Source organism: Asterias amurensis, chromosome 6 (assembly GCF_032118995.1).
Source record: "Asterias amurensis chromosome 6, ASM3211899v1".
NCBI classification, from domain to species: Eukaryota; Metazoa; Echinodermata; class Asteroidea; order Forcipulatida; family Asteriidae; genus Asterias; species Asterias amurensis.
This window is the reverse complement of record NC_092653.1, coordinates 11,646,817-11,672,485: the sequence shown is the minus strand read 5'-3', so window position 1 is coordinate 11,672,485 and position 25,669 is coordinate 11,646,817. Positions and strand designations below refer to the sequence as shown.

The window sequence follows — 25,669 nt, the reverse complement described above, 5'->3', positions numbered from 1 at the left end:
ACCAAGTCAATTGTTTACTATATTTCTGTCGGATTTCTTTGTTTTTCTTAGACAGTCAGCACCACAGACTTCTTTTCAAGAGAGTACTCTTTCCAGCTAATCAAATGGAGCACTACAAGAAATCTTCCTTGGCCAGTCAAAGCAAGCCTTTTATAAAATGAATGAAACAACAGTTTTGTTTGGACAGACCCCCAGAGGAATCAGGAGGTATGATATTCAACCCTGAACCGTTGAGAACAAAAAATTGTATCAAACAGAGCCTTTGATAAACAGTTTTATATCTCATTTCTCAAATTGGTGTGACTTCGACGTAGAGTAGTGACATAATGTTTGACTTCAGATACTGTGATTTCAGCTAATTAATGTTGTTCAAATTCGAAAATTATCTGTATAGTATGTCTACAATTATGTCTATAATTATGTCTATATTCTCATGTATGTAACTTTGAACTCCATTGGTGAAATTGGGTTTCATGCCTTTGTCACTCATTGTTATGTCCTGTGTAGCTGAGACATTGTTGTTTTTAAAGCATTGGTATTTACTCAAAATAATTGTTAGCATATAAACTTACTTGTCAACAAGCATTGGAGAGCTCTTGATAGTTTACAACATTGTGATAAACAGCTCCCTCAAAAGTAATGTAGTTTTTGAGAAAGAAGTAATTTCTCAATAAAATAATTGAATTTGATTTCATGACCTCCGAACTGATTTTGAGGTCTCGAATTCAGACATCTGGAAGCACACAACTTTGTGTGACAAGAGTTTTTATTCTTCCATTCAACGACCAGTTGAGTTCAAGATGTTGACATACACCAAGTGAGAAGACTGGTCAATTACAAAATGTCCAGTATCTTTCCAATGAATTAATAGTTAGATTGACAATCGCAACCGAATATTCTGAGCAGTCCTGCTAGGGTCATTCAATTTTTGTATGACATTTAATCAATGTATTTTAATTCACATTTATTTTCTGTTTTATTAAAAGCATTGGACATTATTAGTAATTACCTAAAAATAATTGTTAGCAATGGAGAGCTTTTGGTAGTATAAAACATTGTGAGAAACGGACCCCTCTGAAGTAATGTAGTTTTTTAGAAAGAAGTAAACATTTCAAATGTAGAGGCTAGTTTTATAATGTTTGATGCAACTGGTCCTCTGTAAATGTAATAAGACTGTATTTCTGGCTTGATCTGCTGAAAGTCTTGTCATTCACAAGATGCCAAATGCCAAGTCTTTTTTTTAACTCTATAAATAAAGTCAGTTAAAAAAAAAAATGTTTAAATAGTACTTTTAATCTTTGGGCCATAACCCCTAAATGGGTTATAATTTTACAATTTTACTATCACCCTGATATTCACACTTAAATAAGGCGTAACAAATGTCTTACCATTTTCTCCTGCGTAAATGATGCCGTGTATCTGAATTTCAAGGTAGACAAAAATCACATTTAATCTATCTGTGTGGCTTATTTGGTGTCTTTAAAATCTTAGAAATAAGAGTGATGAAATTATTGTTTTAAAACAATGGATATGGTGGTGTGCTTTATGATATTGTTGAGCCTGTACATTTATTTGGTTGATATTGCCATACATACCAAGTGCCTTGTATCTTGTATGCAGGAAAGGACTGAACAAATCCCTGAAACACTCTGATCGGTAAATTACTGTCCAAGTTCTTGGTCTTTGTTCAATTTAACTTGGGTCCCTTGGTTAATTTTAGCATGGTTGTAAAATGTAGCAATGTTTGACAAAATTTCGCAATAACCCTTGGACAGTAGAAACAAATTGTTGTCCTTTCACATGAGGTACATTAATTTTGTAAAACCTAACAACCATGCTACAATTTAGCAGTGGACCCTTGCTAGAGTGCTCTCGTGTGAAAAAAAGCTTTAAGTGTGATCTGTAAACTCGAAAAAACATTTCTTGTTTGACCCGTCGATATGTTGCTCCTAGGTGTCTGGCAGTTTGGATATTTCTCTGTTTCTTTTAATCCAGTTAAGCAACCAAAATGTTAGTTTCCCTTTTACAAAACAACAAAAAATACATAAGAGAGACAGAAAAAACACCCAAGCAAAATAATTTGATATTAATTTGACAACAGAGAAAACTTGGATATAAAGCAGGATATAAAGCAAAATGTTGTTAGAGAGGGTTTTGATTTGATTCCTTATAAAAGACCACATAACTGAAAAAGCGTCCAGTCTTTCTCCTCTTAAAGGCAATAATAAATTCCAGTCTCTCCATAATTTGTCTTTATTATAGATTGAGGGATTGGGTCAATTCTAAACCTGTATAAATGTATTGCTCGCCTAGGAAAATAAAAAAGTTAATCAAATCTTGGTTGAAGGCACAGGAAACTACTGGTAATTACGTAAAATATTTGTTAGAATAACAACTTACTTGGTAAACGAGCAATGGGGGGTCTCGAATTCAAGCATCTGAAAGCACACAACCTGTGCGACAGGGATGTTGTTTCTTACATTATTCTCTCGCAACTTTGACGACCAATGAGTTCGAATGTTCACTGGTTTGTTGTTTTATGCATATGTTGAGATACACCTGTGAGAAGACTGGTCTTTCACAATGACCAAACGTGTCAAGTGCCTTTAAACAGATTGTAACCAAACATGATAGTATATTCAGAAGGTCACTATTAAATTTACTTATTAAACTTATCCTAACTTTTTTTCCAAAAAGGTCCAATATAAGAGTTATTTTCTGGAGAAAAACGTCATTTTCCTTGAACCTTTGAAGAAGAAGAAAAAAAAAAATCTACAACTGACATCCTTTCGGAATTACGCTTTCTTCTTAATCCAAATTTTGACACGACCTCGAACTTTGTCCATTAATCTGTTGTAAAGAGATTTAATCAGGAATTAAGACTGATTGGGAAAATTATTATCTTGCAATGCTTCCAAATTCAAGGCACTGGACACCTTTGGTAACTGTCAAAGACCAGGGCCCCATTTTACGGCTTAGCTTATCGCCGAATTATGCGCTTACGATCACGATTGTAAGCGTAGATTGCTAGTAACGTGGAATACGCACGCGCAAAAGCCAAAATTCGCTGCTAACCTGATACATACGCTTGGGGTTAGCTCATAATTCCCTGCTTCCGTAAGCGCCGATTCTGTGCACGGTAGGCAGTCATGAATCTGGGCCCAATCTTCGCACTTGGTGTATTTCATTAATTGCATAAAGTAATGAACAATGAACCTGTGAAAATGTTGAACTCAATTGGTCGTCAAAGTTGCGAGAGATTAATGGAAGAAACAACCTGTACCACATTTTCGCACAAGTTGCGTTTTTCCAGATGCTTAATTCAAAGATTTTAGTAATAAATTACTTATTTTTAAAAACTTATACGCTACTTTAGAGGTAACTGTTTCTCACAATACTTTATACTGTAAACAGCTCTTCATTACTTGTTACCAAGTTAGATTGTTTGCTTACAATTATTTGAGTAACTACCAATAGTGTCCAGTGCCTTTAAGCGATGGTTTAGCAGCCAAGTGTTTATTCCGAGAAGTAGGGCCGTAGGGATTGCCTTTGCTTTGAAATGGAAATCACCCAGTAAGCGCAAAATCTGTCGTTAAGCAGCTGTATACTGGGCCCGACTTCATAGAGCATGCAGAGGCACAAACAATCAAATAAAAGTATTGCTTAAGCAGAAACAGATTATTTGCAAAGGTTACATTAAGTTTGCATGTTGTGGCTGGTGCCAATTTAGCTTTGAAAAGAAATGTTTCAAGCATTATTTTCTGCTTAAAGATTTTTTATGAGATTGGACCCAGATTGCATCTCGGGTTCCAGATCCACGATTGTTTTACCAATATACACAGATGTGTGTAACAACCTTGTAAACTTAGTACTTACCCGAGTTAAAGGCATATTACTCGCTTGGAATTCGAACCCACGACCTTTGCAATTCTAGAGCAGTGTCATACAGACTAGACCACGGAGATCCTGTTTTAGCAGCGGCGCACGGCAAACAGTTTATTGTGTTGAATTTGCATCAGGGATAAAGAACTATCATTTTGGTTTTACCCATATACACCGATGTGTGTTGGTACTCAGTACTCAGACTTATTAATACATCCTTCAACCATGGTTAATCAACGAATTGGTGCCTTGACAACTTCTCATGAAAGCTGTGGGACATCTTCAAGTTTGTCCCGTTGTTACACAGAGAATCTTATGCGAGTACCACGACATCGGCGTCCATTGATTCCAATAACAAGTCAAGGAAAAAGTTGTAATTCCTAGTTAAATGAAGCATACCCCGTATAAAAAAGGCGCTTGAAGAATAGGTCAGGCCGCTATACGCCAGAGGATACACGTCATCAATACCTTACATTAGTAAATCGGTACTATCGTGAAACAAACACAGATCAGCCCACCATTTAACACTGACTTGCTATTCGCCATTTTCAGCATTATTTCGACTGAAAGTTCCAGTCGATCACAAACGCAGCAACAAACGAGGATGATGTAAGATTCAAAGAGCTTCGAACGGGAGAGGCACAACAGCTTACACAAAAAAACAAGGAAAATAGCATGGTTTTCTTTCTGCGGACAGTTGGAAATTCGTTGGGATATTGATCACAAGTAAATCTGGAATAGCTCACCATCATCCAACATCTCGAGAGAGGAGAGAAAACCAGATTTCCTCAGAAGACAGACAGAGAGTTGAATCCAAGAAAGATAGAGCCAAGAAAGACCGAGATATATAGCGATACCAAAATGGCTACAAGACACTTTCTGCAAATCATTTTCGAGGTAAAGAAACAAAATCTTTTTAACCGATATTCCTTGTCAATGTTGGAGTGGTCAAGGCGGCTGCTACGATGCTGTGGAATCAGACTGATGTATCAGTGTAATTTTTATGTCGACCGATACAGTAAAACTTGTCCTGCTTATACTCAAAGCGAAGGAGCATGAAATTGAGTTTTGTTCGGTGTGATGACATATTATTTATAATGTGACTGGGCGTTGGCTGCAAGAACGCAGCAGCGCGGTAACAGTTGCCATTCCTGTAGACCTGGGGTCGATTTCACAAAGAGTTAGGGCTGGTCCTAAGAGATATCAAAAACGTACAGCTAGTCCTAAGTTAGGACTAGTAACTCGTCCTAACTCGAGATAAGACTAGTCCTAACTCTCTGTGAAATCCACCCTGGCGGCCTTACACTTTCGTATTATTAAATACAGTGTACGGATTTACAGTACAGACAAAGAGTCGTATACAGGTCTACCATTCCTAGTTCATTGAAGGATTACCAGTTGTATACATTACCTAAGGAGGCGCTAGAATAATTCAGTTCAGGCCGTTATACGCCAAATGGTCTAGTCTAAAAAAGCAACAAAAAATGGCTTGACCTGTATAGACAAAATAGCAACAGAAATTTGTTTTGCAACAGTCTCTTTAAATCCTCCATAACAACACATCGAACAATCAGAAGAAAACAAAATCAAGCAGGGACAATCTTCACAATTTGCACAAAATAAATTTAAAGTTGTCATTTTCGCCTCTATTTACACTAAAAAAATGTATGTATACATAAGCCCTGATAGAAGTAAAATTTACGTATATAATTTTCACCTCAAATCTTCAAGCAAATGTGTCTTGAAACAACCCCAAACAAAAGTGTCAATTACATAGACAAAAAGAATGACGGGAATTTTTATATGGCCTCAACATTATGACTTTTTTTTCTACCAGTGGAGCCATACGTGTTTCTAAGTTTTGGTCAAGGGAGAGGAGACTCTTTGCTTGGCAAATAAAACCACATTTTTTTTTTAATCTAGCGACTGTTTACATCGCGCACAGAGAGGTATAAAATTTGCCACGATTTTACGGACACCTTGAAAACAGGACCTCCTATGATATATTGCAAATTATCGCACATAATATTACAATATATCGCACACATATTACAATTTATTGCAAAATATTACATTTTTTGCATACATAAATCGAATTTCGCACATATGTGACAATAATCGCATATATATGAGAAACATCGCACTAACATTGTACATTATCGAATAATGCAACGTTTGACACGTCATAATCTTATAAGAGATCAGCGATTATGCAAGACCAGCGCTTTTTGGATCCATCAGTTTCATTGTTATTTGGGTGTGGTGATTGCACGCTCCTTGGTAAATTTAAATGTGAAACACCCAGTTGTGAAAGTATTACAATAGTCTTTCTGTAAGCTTGTGACTGAGTGGAAATTTCCGTTATGGTCCAATAGACTCGCTGATATGCCACGGTTGGGAGTGCTCGTTTCGTGGACCTATGTGCTGTGCTGTTCTTTGCTATGCTATGTTTTGTGAGTACTGGTTTTTCTTCGATATTTTCCAGGTTTCTTTAGGACTCCTAGATTTATAACGACTACAAGTATAACATAAACTCATTCTGCAACATTTATACAGCTTTCGACCGTATCGAGTGTTTTGAAACTGGATCTCGCAAAAATAAGTCTCGAAGTGTGGAATAATTCACAGACGCGGCACATCGCTTGCCATTCTGTGGCAATGGAAACAAAAAAATATATTAACTAAACAAATTTGTATTACATAGTGCATATTATACATAATTTATAAATTATACTATATAAATTCATAGTTTTTATAGGACTATATATTCCCACAGGTTCCTCATACCTATGTTTGATAAATCATCCTCTCCTTTCATGGACCATTCTTTGTCATCATCACTTTACTCTCATTGGTTCATAGCCACCAATAAAGACTTTGATTTACCAAAATCTAACCCTTTTTTCTGGATCCTTCCTTTAATACCTTTCTCCTCTTTTTTTATGGAAATGTAATTGTTTGAACATTCATAAAGCATAATTATTAAGTTTAAATATGAAGTTTAAATATATATAAAATTTACAATATTAATTATTACAAAAAAAAAGTTTTAACAAAAATAAATTAACAAAATGTATATATAAACAAGTTTTTTTAATGAAAAATATATATATATATATATAATAATAATAAACCACAAGGGAAACTGACTGGGTACATTTTTTAAATGACTTTGGGATGAACAAAGAACAATTGACTAGAGCGGGATTTCAACCAACGACCTCCGGTTTAACGATTATTTTACAATTGTATAAAGTTTATAAAATGTAAAGGGTTTACAAAGTAAAATTTACAAAGTATATATAAGTTAACAATTAAATATAGTTTAGGAAACATTTAATGCTGGAAATATATAAAGTTTGCAAAATATATATCGTTTTAAAAATATATAAAAATTACAAAATGTATACTCGTACAAAAAATATATAAATAAAATAAACAATGGAAAAAAAGGAAAACAATATGTATGTTTTACAATTATTTAAAGTTTATGAAATATAAAGTTTACAAAGTAAAGTTTACAGAATATACAATGTTAAATGCTTAAAAATATATAAAGTTTACAAAAAACAATATTTTCAAAATATATAGAATTTAACAAATGTATAAAATAAAATAAAAATATGAATACAACAAATAATGAACCTAATTTGAAAAAAGATGTATTTGTACAATTGTTTAAAGTTATAAAAAATTTATAAAGTTATGAAATATAAAAAGTTTACAAAATATAGTTTACGAAAACTTTAATGCGTAAAAATATATAAAGTTTCCAAATGTACGAAAATTACAAACGTCTAAAATTTTAAAAGTTGTATTAATTATACAAATAATGAAACAACATTTAAAATAGATATTTTACAATAAGTTAAAGTTTATGTGAAATATAAAAAGTTTACAAAGTTAAGTTTACAAAAAATATCAAGTTAAAAAAATATTGTTAACGAATAATTAATGCTCAAAAATATATAAAAAGTTACCAAAATGTATGTAGTTTTCAAAAATATTTAGAATTTACAAATTATTGGCGAAACTAACTCTCTCTCTCTCTCTCTCTCTGCGTTCACGTCCTTGCATAGCAACAGTTAAAACAAAAAGCCTGTAAGATCACGTCTTTCCCAAACGGAACAGTGTCCTGACCGTAGAGCTATGACTTTCTGCAGCCAAATCAAACACATTATTAACAAGATGAATTGTATTCCCATATGCAAAAATTATTGTTCTTAAGCACCTTGTGCCAGCTCATGCTGTGCTCCGGCTGTGCTCTGATTTTTGTTGTCTAATTTAGAAATGTCACCCTTTTTCCCTACATGCAATGACCGAGTCTGGTTACCTGGTATGGAGTCCTTCTCATCTTCACATGCCCTGCAACCACTAGAATCCTGTTGATGGTAAAGCGGTACTCAATTACTTTGACACACCTTTAAGTCATGGAATTCTACTGAGTTGTATTACCGCACAGAGGGATCACGTCCACAAAGAAAGGTATATTATCACCCTTACTATCAGTAATGTAACTCTACTAACCAAACTTGCAAGTCCTGCCCAGTTACTGCATGCGCAGCGTTGCACACTAACCTAAACCTACTAAGCTCATATCCGAGCATGCTTGCATGTGAAATCTTAATCTCCTACTTCACACCATTCGTCATTGTCTACACGTCGTGTAACAACCACGCACCCCATTTATTACACCTTCATTCATAAACTAAAGTGGAATAACTCTGATTCGAAGTGCACTTTTCTAATTTTTTGTTTTGTTTTGTCTTTTATTTTTTTTTAAGACGGTGTCATGCCATTCCAGTACCAACCAAGAAGACATCATTGGGAGCTATGTACGCTGTGAGGAAAACGACAGGACCAGGTAAGTTTAACTTCAGTTTGATTGATAGCTTGGAAAGTAATGAGGGAGCGTAATTTGTTAAGTTTATCCTGAAATAAACATTTTGTTCGGATTTAAAAGGGGCTCCATGCTCAAATTTAGCTTGTAATTCACAAATTTTCCATTTGCTGGAGTCAAAATAAAAATTGGGGGGGGGGGGGGGACGGGGACTCGATAATGTAAGATGCTATTGTGTTTGATACCCTTCAATTGCAATTTAAATATAAAGGGCCATACATTTTTTGACAGAAATTCTTCAGTTTCATTTCCAAATTGTAATCAAAAGAACATCAAGTCTGAGCTTATGTACAGACCAATTTGTTTTTGCTGTATGATGATGTCATGCTCTGAAAGAGCGCAGTTTGTATTCTGCACCATTTTAACTTGACATAGAGTCATGCGGTGTCCCCAAACTCCACTCGCATGTTGGAAAATGACTGCATCACAAAACTCAAATTCACAAAAACTCAAAACTCAAGATCCACATCATTTACCTTCATGGAGCGGAACTGTTTTGCTTTTTTGGATTTTGGATTTTGAAGCAAACACTTTGGTACATGAGAAAATAAATACAGTGAAAAGTATTTGACGTGAGTGTATATATGTTGTCCTGATTGAAATGTATTTCAGGAGTCTGCATTTATGGTTTAAAGGCAGTGGACACTATTGTTAGTTACTCAAAATAATTATTGTCATCAAACCTTACTTGGTAACTAGGAATGGGGAGAGGGTGATGGTATAAAACATTGCGAGAACCAACTCCCTCTGAATTAACATAGTTTTCGATAAAGAAGTAATTTTCCATGAATTTGGAAATTCTTGAATTGTGCATATATTGTTCCTTTACTAATTTATGTGGGTTTACTGTATTAATGTTTTGCAATTTGTCCTTGTAAGGTTCTTGTTCATTCAGTTGTTTGGATTGCTGTTTATTTTCCTGTTGTCAAAAAAAATATATATATATATATATAAGAATGTTATTCGCTTTTGTACAGTTTATGGAATGGGCTCAATGTAAATGAACAAATTTTTATTATTATTATTATTATTATTATTATTATTGTTATTGTTTTTGTTATTGCTGTTGCTGTTGCTGTTGCTGTTGCTGTTGCTGTTGCTGTTGCTGTTGCTGTTGCTGTTGCTGTTGCTGTTGCTGTTGCTGTTGCTGTTGCTGTTGCTGTTGCTGTTGCTGTTGCTGTTGCTGTTGCTGTTGCTGTTGCTGTTGCTGTTGCTGTTGCTGTTGCTGTTGCTGTTGCTGTTGCTGTTGTTGTTGTTGTTGTTGTTGTTGTTGTTATTGTTATTGTTATTGTTATTGTTATTGTTATTGTTATTGTTATTGTTATTGTTATTGTTATTGTTATTGTTATTGTTATTGTTATTATTGTTATTGTTATTATTGTTATTATTGTTATTATTGTTATCAGCATTTGATTTTTAGGTTTCGAAATCAAGCATCTGAAAGCACATAAGTTTGTGTAACAAGGGTGGGTAAGCTTTCTTTCATTATTGTCTTGCAGCTTTGACGATCAATTGAGCTCAAATTTTCAAAAGTTTTTACTTTATGCATATGTTGACATACGTCACCAAGAGTGAAGACTGGTCTTTGACAATTACCTGTAGTGTCCAGTGTCTTTAAGCCTTTAGTCCACAAACTGTCCTGTCGGTTTCTTCTCAAAAAGTTCTTGAAAGTTGGTTTAATGGAAACAACATGACAATTGTTCGACTGTGAAGTAAATTTGAGAGAAAGAAAGCACAACAAATTATCATCGAAAAACTTAAGGACTCAATTTTGGGATGCTCTTTGTAATAATGGACCAATTGAAGGTGGAGGTTTTACACTTGATATTTTGACTTGATTGACATATTTTCAGGAGTCTGCAGTTCTGCTGGGAATGTGGTGTACTACCTGTCGATGACTGAAGCTCACAAAACAAAGGTACATAGCTAGAGAATTATCTCTTTAATCTCGTCTTTATGTGAATGCTGGAATGCAGGCGGCGCCGGTGGTGGAGCTTAAGTTGCGCTGGATGGATGAGCATTTGGGAGGGAAGGATCAGAGCTGTCCTTGGCCGGTGATGCGTGAGAGTTGATTGCTGGCTGGATGTGAATTGCATTGGAGTGTGACATTCTTTAGGTGAGCTGCTGCTGGGAGGGTTGGCTTGAGGATGGGTGACCAGATGTCCATAACGAAGAAACCTATGTCTCGTGAAACTTTATGATGTGCTTGTATCTCGATGGCCTCCCTGACTCTGCATTGGTGTAAGGACTGTAATGGAGCTATGAGTTTGGCTTGATTCCAATTGATGATGTGGTCGTGTTCTTGTGAATGTTTGATGATGGCTAATTTGTCGAGGTGTCCCAGTCTGCCATGTGCATTGTTTCCTTGATTCTTGTTGAGATGCTGCGCCAGGTTTCCGCGAAGTACACTTTACTGCAATCACAGGGAATGCGGTAAACGCCTTCTTTGTCTTGAGTGTCTCGCTTGTCCTTGTGTGTGTGGAATGATGCTTGAATCTTGTTTGTTGCTGTGTGGAAGATCTTGACTTGAGCTTGACTGAAGATACTTTGAAACTTGTGAGAAGTGTGGCCGATATATGGGAGGGTGATTGCAGACTTGAACTCTGGTCGTTCATCTGTTGTGAGACTTGGCCTCGGCTGGCTAAGATTGAATGTCTTGTAGTCGTTAAGTTGAAGTGAAGTCTTGATGTGGTGTAGTTCCTGCTTCAAGCTGCCTTTGTCACAGTTGTTGAAGGCCCAGCAAACCAAGGTGTTGCAGACAGCAGATATGAAGCGAGGATGATGGAATGATGAGTTGTGAAGGTATCTATCGGGGTGTGTTAGCTTGCAATGTACCGTTTGAGCTAAAGTGCCATCAGCTTGTCTTGTTACTTGGACATCTAGGATGGAGATAGTGTTGTTTTGTTCTTGTTCCATGGTGAATTGGATGTGTGGATGTTGACTGTTCAGGTGATGGAAGAACTCTTGGAGTGCTGTCTTGTCGTAGGGCCTAACCACAAAGGTGTCGTTAATGTAGCGGAGCCAGAGGTTAGGGCAAAGATCGACCTTCTCGATGCTGTCAAGTTCAAACTCCTCCATGAACAAATCTGCCAGGACCGGGGATAGAGGATATCTCATGGCGGCCCCAGAGGTTTGTTCATAGAATTTGTCTCACCACCTGAAGCTGGAAGCGTAGATGCTGGTGACGAGGAGGTTGTGGACTTGTTCTGGAGTGAGGTTTGTGCGGTCTGTCAGTGTACGTTCGGCTTAAAGGCGTTGTTTGGCGATGTTGCATGCTTCTTCGATTGGTATGTTGGTGAACAGTGACACGACATCAAAACTGACAAGGATATCAGTTGGACGGAGATGTATGTGCTTGATGATGTCGACTAACTTGCTTGAGTTGTTGATGTGATGTTCAGTGAGGCCAACTAGTCGATGGAGGTTCTTGGTGAGGCGTGTTGCAATGTTGTAAGAAGGTGAACCCTGGGATGCCACGATGGGGCGAAGAGGACCATCTTGCTTGTGGATCTTGGGTTGGCAGAAGAAACGTGGGCAGGTGAATGCGGATGGCTTGAGGTGATGGTACGTGGTGTTGTCTATGACTTGCGCTCGATAGAGAGTACAGAGTTTGGTGGTGATGGTGCGTCAATGACTGGGCTGGGGTTCCTTGGCAGGCGTTGGTAGGTATTAGTTGACAGGATTTCATTTACTTGGTGGTCACAATCCTTTGTAGACATGACCATAGTGGCATTACCTTTGTCCGCTGACATAATGTGGATGGACTTGTCTTTGTGCAGGGCTCAGATATCGGCATTTTCTCGCCTGCTTGTTTAGGGTCTTGGTAACCTGGTGTTTAAAGTCTTTGCAGAATTTGGATGCGGACTTGGTTGGCGACTGTCTTGTCCAGATGTTTGAGTGCAGGTTCAGTGGACTGATTGATGTCTTTGACTTAAATCATGCGAGGTGTGCAGGCGCCCACACATTGCACGATTCCAGTCAAAGATATTATTCAGTCTACCGAACCTGCACTCAAACATCTAGACAAGACATTCGTCAACCATGTCCGCATCCAGATTCTGCAAACTCTTCAAACACCAAGTTACCAAGACCCAACACAAGCAAGCAAGAACACACCGCTATCCGAGCCCTGCACAAAGACAAGTCTATCCACATCATGTCAACGAACATTGGTAATGCCACTGTGTTCATGTGCACAACAGATTCTGATCACAAGGTAACCGACATCCTGTCAACTGATACCTATTGACGCCTGCCAAGTAACTCCTGTTCAGTCATCGAACGCACCCCCACTGCCCAATTCTGCACTCTCTATCAAGCGCAGGTCATAGACAACACCATGTACCGTCACCTCAAGCCATCCGCATCCGCCTGATCACGTTTCTTTGGCCAACCCAAGAGCCACAAGCCAGATGTTCCTCTCCGTCCCATCGTGGCGTCCCGGGGTCACCCACCTACAATACTGCAAGACACCTCACCAAGACCCTCTATCCACTAGTTGGCCTCACTGAACATAATATTAACAACTCAAGCAAGTTCGTCGACATTATCAAATACATACATCTCCGTCCAACTGAGATCCTTGTCAGTTTTGACATCATGTCACTGTTCACCAACATACCAACTGAAGAAGAATGCAACATCGCCGAACAATGCCTTCAAGCCTAACCTACACTGACAGAACGCACAAGACTCACACCAGAACAAGTCCACGACCTACTTATCACCTGCTTCTCCGCTTTTAGATTCAGGTGGCGAGACACATTCTACGAACAAACCTCTGGGGCCACCATGGGATCTCCTCTATTTCCAGTCCTGATGGATTTGATCATGGAGGAGTTTTAACTTGACAGTATCAAGAACGCCAATCTTCGCCCCAACCTCAGGTTCCGCTACATTGACGACACCTTTGTGGTTTTGGCCCAACGGCAAGACAGCACTCCAAAAATTCTTCCATCAACTGAACAGTCAATATCTACGTATCCGATTCAACATGGAACAAGAACAAAACAATGCTATCTCCTTCCTAGGTGTCGAAGTATCAAGACAAGCTGATGGCACTCTAGCCCACACGGTACATCGCAAGCCAACGCACACCGACAGATACGTTCACAACTCATTATTCCACCATCCTTGCTTCAAGTCTGCTGTCTCCAACACCTTGGTCCGTTGGACCTTGGACACCTGTGACAAGAGCAGCTTGAAGCAGGAACTACAACACATCAAGACATCACGTCAACTTAATGGCTACAAAACTTTCAACCTCAGCGAGCCCAAGCCAAGTCTCACACCAGATGAACTACCAGAGTTCAAGGCTGCAATCTCCCTCCCAAACATTGGCCTATCTTCTCACAAGCTTCAACGTATCTTCATTCAAGCTCAAGTCAAGACCTTCCACACAGCATCAAACAAGATTTAAGCATCACTCCACACACACAAGGACAAGCAAGACACTCAAGACAAAGCCAGCGTTTACCACATTCCCTGTGATTGCTGTAAAGTATACATCGTGGAACCAGGGCGCAATATCTCAACAAGAATCAAGGAACACAAAGCACATGGCACACTGGAACACCTCAACAATTCAGCCATCATCAAATATTCACACGAACACGACAGCATCATCAAGTGGAATCAAGCCAAACTCATAGCTCATGTACAGTCCTGGCAACAATGCAGAGTCAGGGAGGCCATCGATTTACAAGCACACCATACAGTTCCAGAAGACACCGGTTTCTTCATTAACGACATCTGGTCACACATCCTCAAGCCAACCCTTACAGCAGCAGCTCACCACAAGAATGTCACACTACAATGCACACACATCCAGCCAGCAATCAACTCACACGCATTACCGGCCAAGAACAGCTTTGATCCATCCCGCCCAAATGCTCATCCATCCAGCACTTCTAAAGCTCGACCATCGCCTGTAGTCCAGCATTCTCCTGAAGACGAGCAGAATATACTGTTTGAAACGTCGAGACCAAACCGGGTCTTTCCAGAGCCAATACTCACCGTTAAGAGGTTTACACATAGGGCGGATATCTGCCTTAGACTGTCTTAGCTTAGTCAGTCATTAAGCCTGTTGCAATAAGCCGGTCTTAGATAAGTCGGTGAAAAATAATGAAATACGAACAAATGTCCCATAATACTTAGCACTCTGCAGGCACTGGCGGTACGGCATTGTTCTTATTGCTTTGGTTTAAATCACCGGATATCAAATCTGTGAGTTGTATCATTTTTACTTTTGGGAACATATACATTTACGATACAGTCACCTTGATCATCATCATAATGCCTCCCATGGGTGTAGTATATTTCTAAAATACAATCTCATCCTAGAGCTCTTTGTATCAAATCATCTACAACTAACAAATTCTTATTTCTCCACACCATGCAAAGCTTCAAACAATACATATCCCAGATGGGATTGAAGCGCAACAAACCTAGGTAGAATAGCTACAGAATGATCTCTTTATATTTAAAACTCTATTTCGAGATGCATTTTTCTCATTGTCTATATTTTTTCTTTAATTTTTTTTACGGCAACGATGAGCCATCTGCCTATGGGAGACCAATGGAAACTGCACATGCCATTCCAGCAGCCATGAAGACTTCAATGGGAGCTGTGTATCTTTTAGGAAAACTACAGGAAAAGGTAAGTTTATTTTAAGGTGGATTGATAGCTTGGGAAGTAATGAGGGAACATATTGATAGCTTGGGAAGTAATGAGGGACCGTAAGTTGTTGAGATTTATCCTGAAATCAAGATTATGTCTAGATTTAAAAGGGGCTCTGTGCTAAAATTTAGCTTTGCAAATCACCAGTTTTCCAATTTTAAACCTCGCGGCATGAATATTATTCTATGGTGAGAAGTGTTTACTGAGAATAATGATTTTGTAATGACTTGATTGGCATATATTTCAGGAGTCTGCAGTTCTGCTGGGGATGTGGTGTACTACCTGCCTATGACCAAAAGCCATGATGCAACAGTGCCCGACTATTCGGACAGCATCCCAGTTGTCATTTAAGTGCACCAAACATAGGTAGATAGCTAGAGAATGATCTCTTTATCTCTAAACTCTTGCTGGCGAAGTGCATTTTTCTAATAGTTTGTAATTGTCATTTATTTTTTATGGCGACGGTGAACTGGTTAAATGTTTAACCATCTGCCCATGGGAGTCCAATGGAAACTGCACATGCCGGCCATGACGTAATCATTGGGACCTTTGTACGCTGTGAGGAAAATGACAAGACAAGGTAAGTTTATTTTTAGTTTGATTGATGGCAAACTTTGTGATTTTGACTGGAGCATAACTGTTTTCCTCTTCTGGATTAGTGATGTGAAAAAAATAACATTGTAGTACATGTGCCAAATACAACCTTGCAACATGAACTATAATTATTCTACAGTAAAAAGTATTTGGTGAAAATAATTATACTGAAATGACTTAATTGACATATATTTCAGGAGTCTGCAGATCTGCTTGGGATACCTTCTGATCTTCTGATAACAAGCGCCAACATGAAAACGTCCGAGAGGATGCCTGCCTATGCGGACAACATCCCAGTTGTCATTGAAGTGCACCAAACATAGGTAGTTAGCTAGAGAATGATCTCTTTAATCTCGAAACTTTGTTTCGCAGTGCATTTCATTTGCTCGGATCCTTTTTGTTCTTAAGCAGCTCTATGAAATTTGGCCCTGATGATCCAAGTCTTCATATGGTTTGTACTGATGCGAGTACATTGTAATTTTCTGGAAGATGATTGTGACGACTGCGTGTCAACAAAGACCATGAAGATGTGACGTCACAGTACAAAGAGATACATAATGGCTTGAGGAGATAGACTTATTTCTCAGCTACTCACCAGGGTCCTAAGTGGAATTTGAAGGTATGATCTGTTTTAGCGAAGCTTGAGATGAAAGTGTAGAAATCCATTCAAGTGCAGAAACCAGACATTTCTTAGGTTTCATAATTCAAACATAGTTCCCATATACCTTAATAATAATAATAATAAACAGTTCTTATATAGCGCAAATTACAAAATAAAGTCTCAAAGGGCTTATATGATTGAAAAGATGGGTTTTAAGTTTAGATTGAAATGTTCGTAGCATGGCACAGTCTATGATATTGTTGGGAAGAGAGTTCCATAGTCTTGGAGAAGCATATTTGAAGGAGCGATGATCGTTGACCTTGCCTGAAAACTGTATGTTAAAGCGTGCGCCAGGAGGGTCACTGAGTGAGGGATATGCATACTTAATAAAAAGCAATTACATGTATTGATATAGTATACACACATCTTTGACCTTTAAATCCAAATCTCAATCTAACTGTTTTTTCTTTCTTTTTAGATCATATTTAATACAGGATTAACACGGTCGAACATCTTCGAGTTGGACACGTGAAGATGCTGTGCCATCTTATGCAACACCAATTAAACTCTTGCTTCACCACCTCATCTACGGCGTCATGACAACAGATGAACATTGTCAACAGAATGAACCCCAAGAACACAAACGAGACGGAGAGGCAGACCAAGTTGGCGTGGATGCGACAAGCGCAAGAACGATCAAGTTGGAATGGTGATGAAGAGGCCTTCCTTCTGCAGTATGTAGCGACATTATCTAGATAGATAGACATTTTTCCACTTACACAAACATATTTGCTCAGTACAAAGTCAAGACAACATAAGGTTATTTGTAAAAGTAAACTCATTACCGATAAAAAGTAAACAAGTGTGTTAAGGACTGTATATATGTGGTGATTTATGTAATGAAGTTTTGTATTGTAATAATGAATTAAATATAAATTGTAACTTTTATTTTGTGTCACTCTGTAATTCAATTAGTTATTATTCTAATTGTTTACATGGTATCTGTTCTGGGGTACCCTCACATGGTGGCCACCATGTTTTTTTACTGGTTACTTTATGAAGACATGTAAATATTGTGACACACTTGGGGTTTAGTAACTCTTGTTAAAGTTTGTAATATCAAAGGTCATGACCTTGTGGATGTGTGTTTGAGTACTCATAACCAGGTTTATAATTACAAAGGTCTAGACATTGTCCATGGTATTTATTAAGGGTAATCAGTTCAGTTTTCGAGTACTCGTAACGACGTTAAACAAGTGTGTTAAGGACTGTATATAAGTGGTGATTTATGTAATGAAGTTTTGTATTGTAATAATGAATTAATTATAAATTGTAACTTTTATTTTGTGTCACTCTGTAATTCAATTATTTATTATTTTAATTGTTTACATGGTATCTGTTTTGAGGTACCCTCACATGGTGGCCACCATGTTTTTTACTGGTTACTTTATGAAGACATGTAAATATTGTGACACAATTGGGGTTTAGTAACTCTTTTTAAAGTTTGTAATGTCAAAGGTCTAGACCTTATGTGTGGTCGAGTACTCATTAACCAGGTTTATAATTACAAAGGTATAGACATGGTCCATTATATTTATATGGATAATCAGTTCAGTTTTTGAGTACTCTTAACGACGTTAAACAAGTGTGTTAAGGACTGTATATGAGTGGTGATTTATGTAATGAAGTTTTGTATTGTAATAATAATTAATTATAAATTGTAACTTTTACTTTGTGTCACTCTGTAACTCAATTATGTATTATTCTAATTTTTTACATGGTATCTGTTCTGGGGTACCCTCACATGGTGGCTACCATGTTTTTTACTGGTAACTATATGAAGACATGTAAATATTGTGACACACTTGGGGTTTAGAACTCTTTTTAAAGTTGGTTAGTTCAAAGGTCATGACCTTGTGTGTGTTTGAGTACTCATTAACCAAGTTTATTATTACAAAGGTCTAGACATTGTCCATGGTGTTTATTAAGGGTAATCAGTCCAGTTTTTGATTACTCTTAACGACGTTAAACAAGTGTGTTAAGGACTGTACTTAAATTGTGATTTATGTAATGAAGTTTTGTATTGTAATAATGAATTAAATATAATTGTAACTTTTATTTTGTGTCACTCTGTAATTCAATTAGTTATTATTCTTATTGTTTACATAATATCTGTTCTGGGGTACCCTTACATGGTGGCCACCATGTTTTTTTACTGGTTACTTTATGAAGACATGTAAATATTGTGACACACTTGGGCTTTAGTAACTCTTGTTAAAGTTTGTAATATCAAAGGTCATGACCTTGTGGATGTGTGTTTGAGTACTCATAACCAGGTTTATAATTACAAAGGTCTAGACATTGTCCATGGTGTTTATTAAGGGTGATCAGTTCAGTTTTCGAGTACTCGTAACGACGTTAAACAAGTGTGTTAAGGACTGTATATAAGTGGTGATTTATGTAATGAAGTTTTGTATTGTATTAATGAATTAATTATAAGTTGTAACTTTTATTTTGTGTCACTCTGTAATTCAATTATTTATTATTTTAATTGTTTACATGGTTCTGTTCTTGGGTACCCTCACATGGTGGCCACCATGTTTTTTACTGGTTATTTTATGAAGACATGTCAATATTGTGACACAATTGGGGTTTAGTAACTCTTTTTAAAGTTTGTAATGTCAAAGGTCATGACCTTGTGTGTGTTTGAGTACTCATTAACCAAGTTTATAATTACAAAGGTCTAGACATGGTCCATGGTATTTATATGGATAATTAGTCCAGTTTTCGAGTACTCTTAACGACGTTAAACAAGTGTGTTAAGGACTGTATATAAGTGGTGATTTATGTAATGAAGTTTTGTATTGTAATAATGAATTAATTATAAATTGTAACTTTTATTTTGTGTCACTCTGTAATTCAATTATTTATTATTCTAATTGTTTACATGGTATCTGTTCTGGAGTACCCTCACATGGTGGCTACCATGTTTTTTACTGGTAACTATATGAAGACATGTAAATATTGTGACACACTTAGGGTTTAGAACTCTTTTTAAAGTTTGTTATGTCAAAGGTCATGACCTTGTGTGTGTTTGAGTACTCATTAACCAGGTTTATTATTACAAAGGTGTAGACATTGTCCATGGTGTTTATTAGGGTAATCAGTCCAGTTTTTGAGTACTCTTAACGACGTTAAACAAGTGTGTTAATGACTGTACATAAGTGGTGATTTATGTAATGAAGTTTTGTATTGTAATAATGAATTAAAAATAAATTGTAACCTTTATTTTGTGTCACTCTGTAATTCAACTATTTATTATTCTAATTATTAACATGGTATCTGTTCTGGGGTACCCTCACATGGTGGCTACCATGTTTTTACTGGTAACTATATGAAGACATGTAAATATTGTGACACACTTGGGGTTTAGAACTCTTTCTAAAGTTTGTTATGTCAAAGGTCATGACCTTGTGTGTGTTTGAGTTCTCATTAACCAGGTTTTTAATTGCAAAGGTCTAGACATTGTCTATGGTATTTATACGAATAATCAGTCCAGTACTCTTAACGACGTTAAACAAGTATGTTAGGGACTGTATATAAGTGGTGATTTATGTAACGATTTTTTGTATTGTAATATGGAATTAATTATAAATTGTAACTTTTATTTTGTGTCACTCTGTAATTCATTTATTTATTATTCTAAATTGTTTACATGGTATCTGTTCTGAGGTACCCTCACATGGTGGCCACCATATTTTTTACTGGTTACTATTTGAAGACATGTAAATATTGTGACACACTTAGGGTTCAGTAACTCTTTTTAAAGTTTGTAATGTTAAAGGTCATGACCTTGTCTGTGTTTGAGTACTCATTAACCAGGTTTATTATTGCAAAGGTCTAGACATTGTCCACGGTATTTATTAAGGGTTATCATTCCAGTTTTTGAGTACTCTTAACGACGTTATTTGATTACAAGGTTATAACATTGTTTATGGTGTTTATTTACGGTTTCGAGTACTCATTATCGAGGTTTTGTAATTACAAAGGTCATGCCATTTTCTAGGGTTTTATTAAGGAATAACAGTGCGAGGACCCGGTCTTCACTGCGAGGTAATGACCGGGTTGGTGGCTGGCGCTGTTAGGTTGACATTGGTTGCAATGTTTATTTAGAGTGTTTGAGTACTCATTAACGATGTATTATGATCTCTTTTAACTGTTAATTGTGGGGTGGGAGATGACAACCTTCACGTGGTCCACCCTGTTGTTAACTAATTGTCATCAAACAATAGAGCTTTATAAACATGTTTACATAGCTCTATGCACCAAACCAATTTTGTAATGACAATGTCATGACATTTTCTTTGGTGTTTATTTAGAGAGTTTGAGTACTCATCAAGGTTGACATTGGTTGTAGTGTTAATTTAGGGTGTTTGAGTACTTATTAACGATGTATTAAGATCTCTTTTAACTGTTAATTGTGGGGTGGGAGATGACAACCTTCACGTGGTCCACCCTGTTGTTAACTAATTGTCATCAAACAATAGAGCTATATAAACATAGCTCTATGCACCAAACAAATTTTTTTAATTACAAGGCCATTACATTTTCCATGGTGTTTATTTAGGGGGTTTGAGTACTCATTAACAATGTAAATTTTAAACGATCTCTTTAAACTGTTATTTGTGGGATGGGAGATGACAACCTTCACGTGGTCCACCCTGTTGTTAACATATTGTCATCAAACATTAGAGCTATGAACATGCATGTTTAAAGCTCTATGCATCAAACCATACCCTTTTCATGAAATGTAAATTGCACATAGCGCGTGCGCACTAACATTTTGGTTGGCAAAAAATGTAGGAACATCAATCGGGCTGTTTTATACACGGGTAACGGGTGCGTGACGCAGACGCGATTGTATGTCTGCTTAGTGCACAACTCAGCCTCGCTACCATGGGAAGCCCGCCGTATCAATACCTTGTCACTAACCCCTGGTAGTGATGTACTGGGAAAAAACACTCATTGGCTCAGGAAATTTGTTATGCATTAGATGTCAAGTGCGTGCGCGCGTAGTTTTAAGATATTTGCGTGTTGATCACGCCCGCGTTTTTTATGACACGAACACGTTTTTTCAAAACAAAAACAAACACATTCTTTAAGATTTAAGACATGCGTGTGCGCGTAGAAAAGATTGAATAATGAATACGTACCCTCAATAATGGCTCATTTAAATGTGCTAGCATATAGCACATTTAAATTGGCCAATTCCAGGGGGGTTATGATCGAGCAAGGCATGCTGGGAAAAAATGGCGCAGTGAGATCGATCACCCCTGGGAACAAAGTTGTGCGCATGCGAGAATGTAATGAGCATGTTTCCAGAAAAGTGTCAATCGACCCCAGCTCCATATTCATGGTACGCGCGCATCAAAACGTGTTTTGAATACATAATGAGCTGTGGGTGTCTTTTTTAAAAATTCAATGATATCTAAACCTCAAGTTTGATTAAATAAATGAATCAGTTTTATGAATCATAAAGGTTTACATTTTCGATCAAGCTAATTGTTTATTAATTTAAAAAAATATTTCGAGAGGTTTTTTTATTTAAAAAAAATTAAGTTTTTGTACTAAAATTTAAGCCTCAGAATATGTCTATTTTTGTTATGTAGATTTGAACAAATGTGTGGAAAGGTTGTTTGTTCTTTTTTGCAAATCACTTGTTTATTTTGTATGATGTTACCGGAAATAGTCAGATCCGTGTGCGGCGTGTGCCGTCTCCGTTTTTAAGGAAACTCATTTTGGGGAAGATTATGCTGTTTAGTGTAGCCCGTTCGTCGACACGCAAAAGAAACAAAACAAAGCGCCCACCTAGCGCTGCTGGAATAGAACGCGCGTGTGTCATGTAACCCTGACGTCATAATCAATTCCATAAAAAAATTATGAAATTGTAACATTTTGCCCCTGTTTTTGACACCGAAAAAAATGTGTTTCCCGGTTTCCCGCAGTAAAAATTTAAAAACCTAACACAGCAAAATTCTTCAAGATACTAAAAATGTACATTACAATCTCTAACGTAATGGGAAATAGTCAGGGTCACGGCAACCGTGAAGGGTTCATCAAAGAGGAGTTATATTCATAACACACTTTGCGACGGTTTTTCTTTAAAATGTGCATAAGGTTAAACAAATTTGACAACCCTTCATTTAGAAAAACATCTCAAGATAATCCTCCTTCATTTCAAGTGTTGTTCAAATATTTCCCACCAAGCGGAGCGGTTTACTGACGCGCTATTGAACACTCAGATTTTCTCATGAATTCTCAAAGGGTCTTCTCAAAGGGTCTCAAAAGCGCCTATTCTGATCACGATTTTGCAAAGAAACTCTGCGCGTCAGCTTCATTATCTCGTATGACTTGATGAACTTTTAAGAATGTTCATGATCAGTCCATGCACCAAACAGTTCGTGACATGTTCATCACAGCAGTTCATGAACCAAGTTCATGAACTGTTCATCCATTCCATTAATGGACAAGTTTTAAAGTTTTGTGTGTTTTCATAAAAGTCCATTTATAAGCTTTCTTTGCAGTTAATGAACTCTATGAATAATCATAACTCAACTGTGTATTAACTTAACTCCCTGTTTACAAATTGGTATACATTTTTCTTCCAGCTTGAATTATTTCCAGTTTCTGTATGTCAGTGATAGTAGTGATCATTAATATCATGATTACCAAGCACTTTTCTCTGACGATTTTTTTTCTGCCCTTTAGGTGTACAGTAAGATTTAAAAATTTCAGTTTATTTGCCAGGTTAACATTACGCATTTATGAAATAAAGACATTGATCATGTGAAACAAGAAACAACTGTGTGATGTAGAATGATCATTTTAAAATAATAGAAAATACCCTGCCCTGTAAAACACTCTGCATTGTTTTTTTGTCAAAGGAAAATGTGCCTGGGTGAATTATGATTAATTTTGTTCGCCTAAAAAAACTCGGGCAAAATCCGAGTTGGTTTCCCTGGATTTTGAAACTTGGCACGGTGACAGTTTTATTAAAGAGATAGTTACAAAGTAGTAGCGTTTGTTTTGAAGAACATCGTTGGTTATCAACTCTTATTCTAGAACTTAAAACGTCACTTTGTATACAATGAAACAGTCAACATAGGAAGAATTTTCCCTGACGGAATACAATGTAGAAAGGGTTACGATAACGCCTCTTTTAAGAATAGTATTCCATTTTGGGGGGTCAAGCGTTTGAACCAAGAAGTGAACGATATCATTGTAGGGCCTACCAACTGCTGTACTCCTTTACCGCACTTATAAAGTTTTATAGCCTACATATCCCAGAGTGAATACGGTCCAAATGGAAAGAACTTGGTCAAAATAAGAAGAATAATTCCTTTAGACACACAATCTGAGATAATAACCGCGGTGATGCTTCTTACATTCATTTTGTTGGTACATGGGGTACGTGTTCATGGGTATAGCCAGTTTCTCTTATCGGCTAAGCTATACTTTTCTGTGCTTAAAGCAAGTTTTTTATGCTTACCGGCATAATGAAATTAGGCCTTATACATTCCAGTCTATTTCCTGGCAGGCAATACATGTCACTGCTCATGAAGAACAGTTTTGTATAATAACGACCAAATATAAGGCTTGATTTCTAAATGTTTGTCAATTGTTTTCTTGTCTGTCTCGTCTCATGCAGTGTTTTTTCTTACAAGCTATTGCTTACCAAAACGGGCCCGTACTCTGTTTGCTTATAAATTGATGTTTACTCTTACGTAAAGAAATTTTTGGATTTACTCCGTAATACACGTAACTTTTGTTATTCTTTTTTGAGAATAGGGAAATAAAATCATGAGATCAACTCTACAGTGCACAAAAGTGTCAAGCCGTAATGACATGTAATTTCACCATGCCACAGCAATTCACATGATTCGAATGTCATCATTTAGTAACCCCTGTTATGTGTTATAGTAATTCCACAGATGTAAGGAATAAAATGAGGTATGTTGGAGTAGTATAGGATTTTTTTAAATGGGAGAAATTTGCAATCAAACTACCTCGCATTTTGCGTCTTTGAAAACTTAGCGTTTAAGACATGTATCGAAGGTGGGCTGTAATGGTGACAGTGATGAGACCGATGTTAAAAGCGGAGCCATTACAGCTCAACAAGGTGGGCTAGCCTATCACTTGAACATTTATTAACAACAAACTGATCAAACCTCATGAGAATCAGATGAAAGTTTTAGTTGAATGAGAGTTTAAAAATATTTGTATAACACATAGAGCAAGGTTTTTGTAACATTTTACAATAACAAAATATTATTTTGAAAGAATGAACTGGTCCAGCGACCCACGCGAACCTACAGCAAATCGTGGCGGGCTATCAACAATTGATGCGGTTTTTAAACGGCTATTTTCTCATGTTCTCTTCAACAAATCAAAACTTCATTGACACAGATTGAGCTACAGTGCATTATCTTTATAGTTGCACCTTTATTGTGTGAAAATTCAAGAGAAAAGGGAGTCAAAACTTACGTGTAGTTAAGCGTCGATTTACGTCGTTCATTGTCTGTCGGAACCGTCTGTCGCACTATCCGTAGCAATGTTTTTGTGCACAACTAACTACTGACGAATCAAAAGCACTGTTTCAAGTTCCATCGGCAAATAGACAGGGGTGAATATGGACCAATAGCATAAAGCTTTACATAGCCATTTAGCTGGTGTTTCACCCCCTCTGTTGCATGTTGAACGAAGACTTTGCACTGCGGATTATTGGGAGTTAGCGTGTTTTGAGATTCGCTCGGCCCCAGCGGCATGGTCTATCCAGGACCGCTGGGATGGGCTAATCGCTTGAACAGGTTCTTGTTCAGGAAGTACGTCACGTATTTAGTGTATAGAAATAATGTTGCGGTGTGTTAGTGTGATGCATGATGGGCCTGCGTATTATTAAACCAATGAGCGTTGCATGACGCGTTTGCCCATCCCAGCGCCTTTGGTTAAAGCA

At 37.1% G+C, this 25,669-nt stretch overlaps 1 protein-coding gene and 1 long non-coding RNA gene across 10 annotated transcripts in view; one reads left to right on the top strand and one right to left on the bottom strand.

Annotated features, from left to right (window-relative positions):
* LOC139938390 (uncharacterized) overlaps positions 1-25,669 on the top strand; it is a 205,872-nt gene that overhangs the window by 12,373 nt on the left and 167,830 nt on the right. For 5 of the 9 annotated variants that reach the window (XR_011786146.1, XR_011786144.1, XR_011786143.1 and 2 more), the window contains one exon: positions 52-3,605. The exons of the other annotated variants lie outside the window; for them this stretch is intronic. The gene's annotated coding sequence lies outside the window, so the exon portion shown is untranslated. Of the gene's footprint in view, positions 1-51; positions 3,606-25,669 lie in introns of those variants that run through there. 9 annotated transcript variants of the gene reach the window in all.
* LOC139939173 (uncharacterized) lies at positions 7,937-25,252 on the bottom strand. The gene is made up of 4 exons (XR_011786272.1): positions 25,201-25,252; positions 10,379-10,487; positions 8,216-8,264; positions 7,937-8,039 (listed from the first exon to the last, which is right to left on the bottom strand). It is a non-coding gene; the product is annotated as an uncharacterized lncRNA (long non-coding RNA).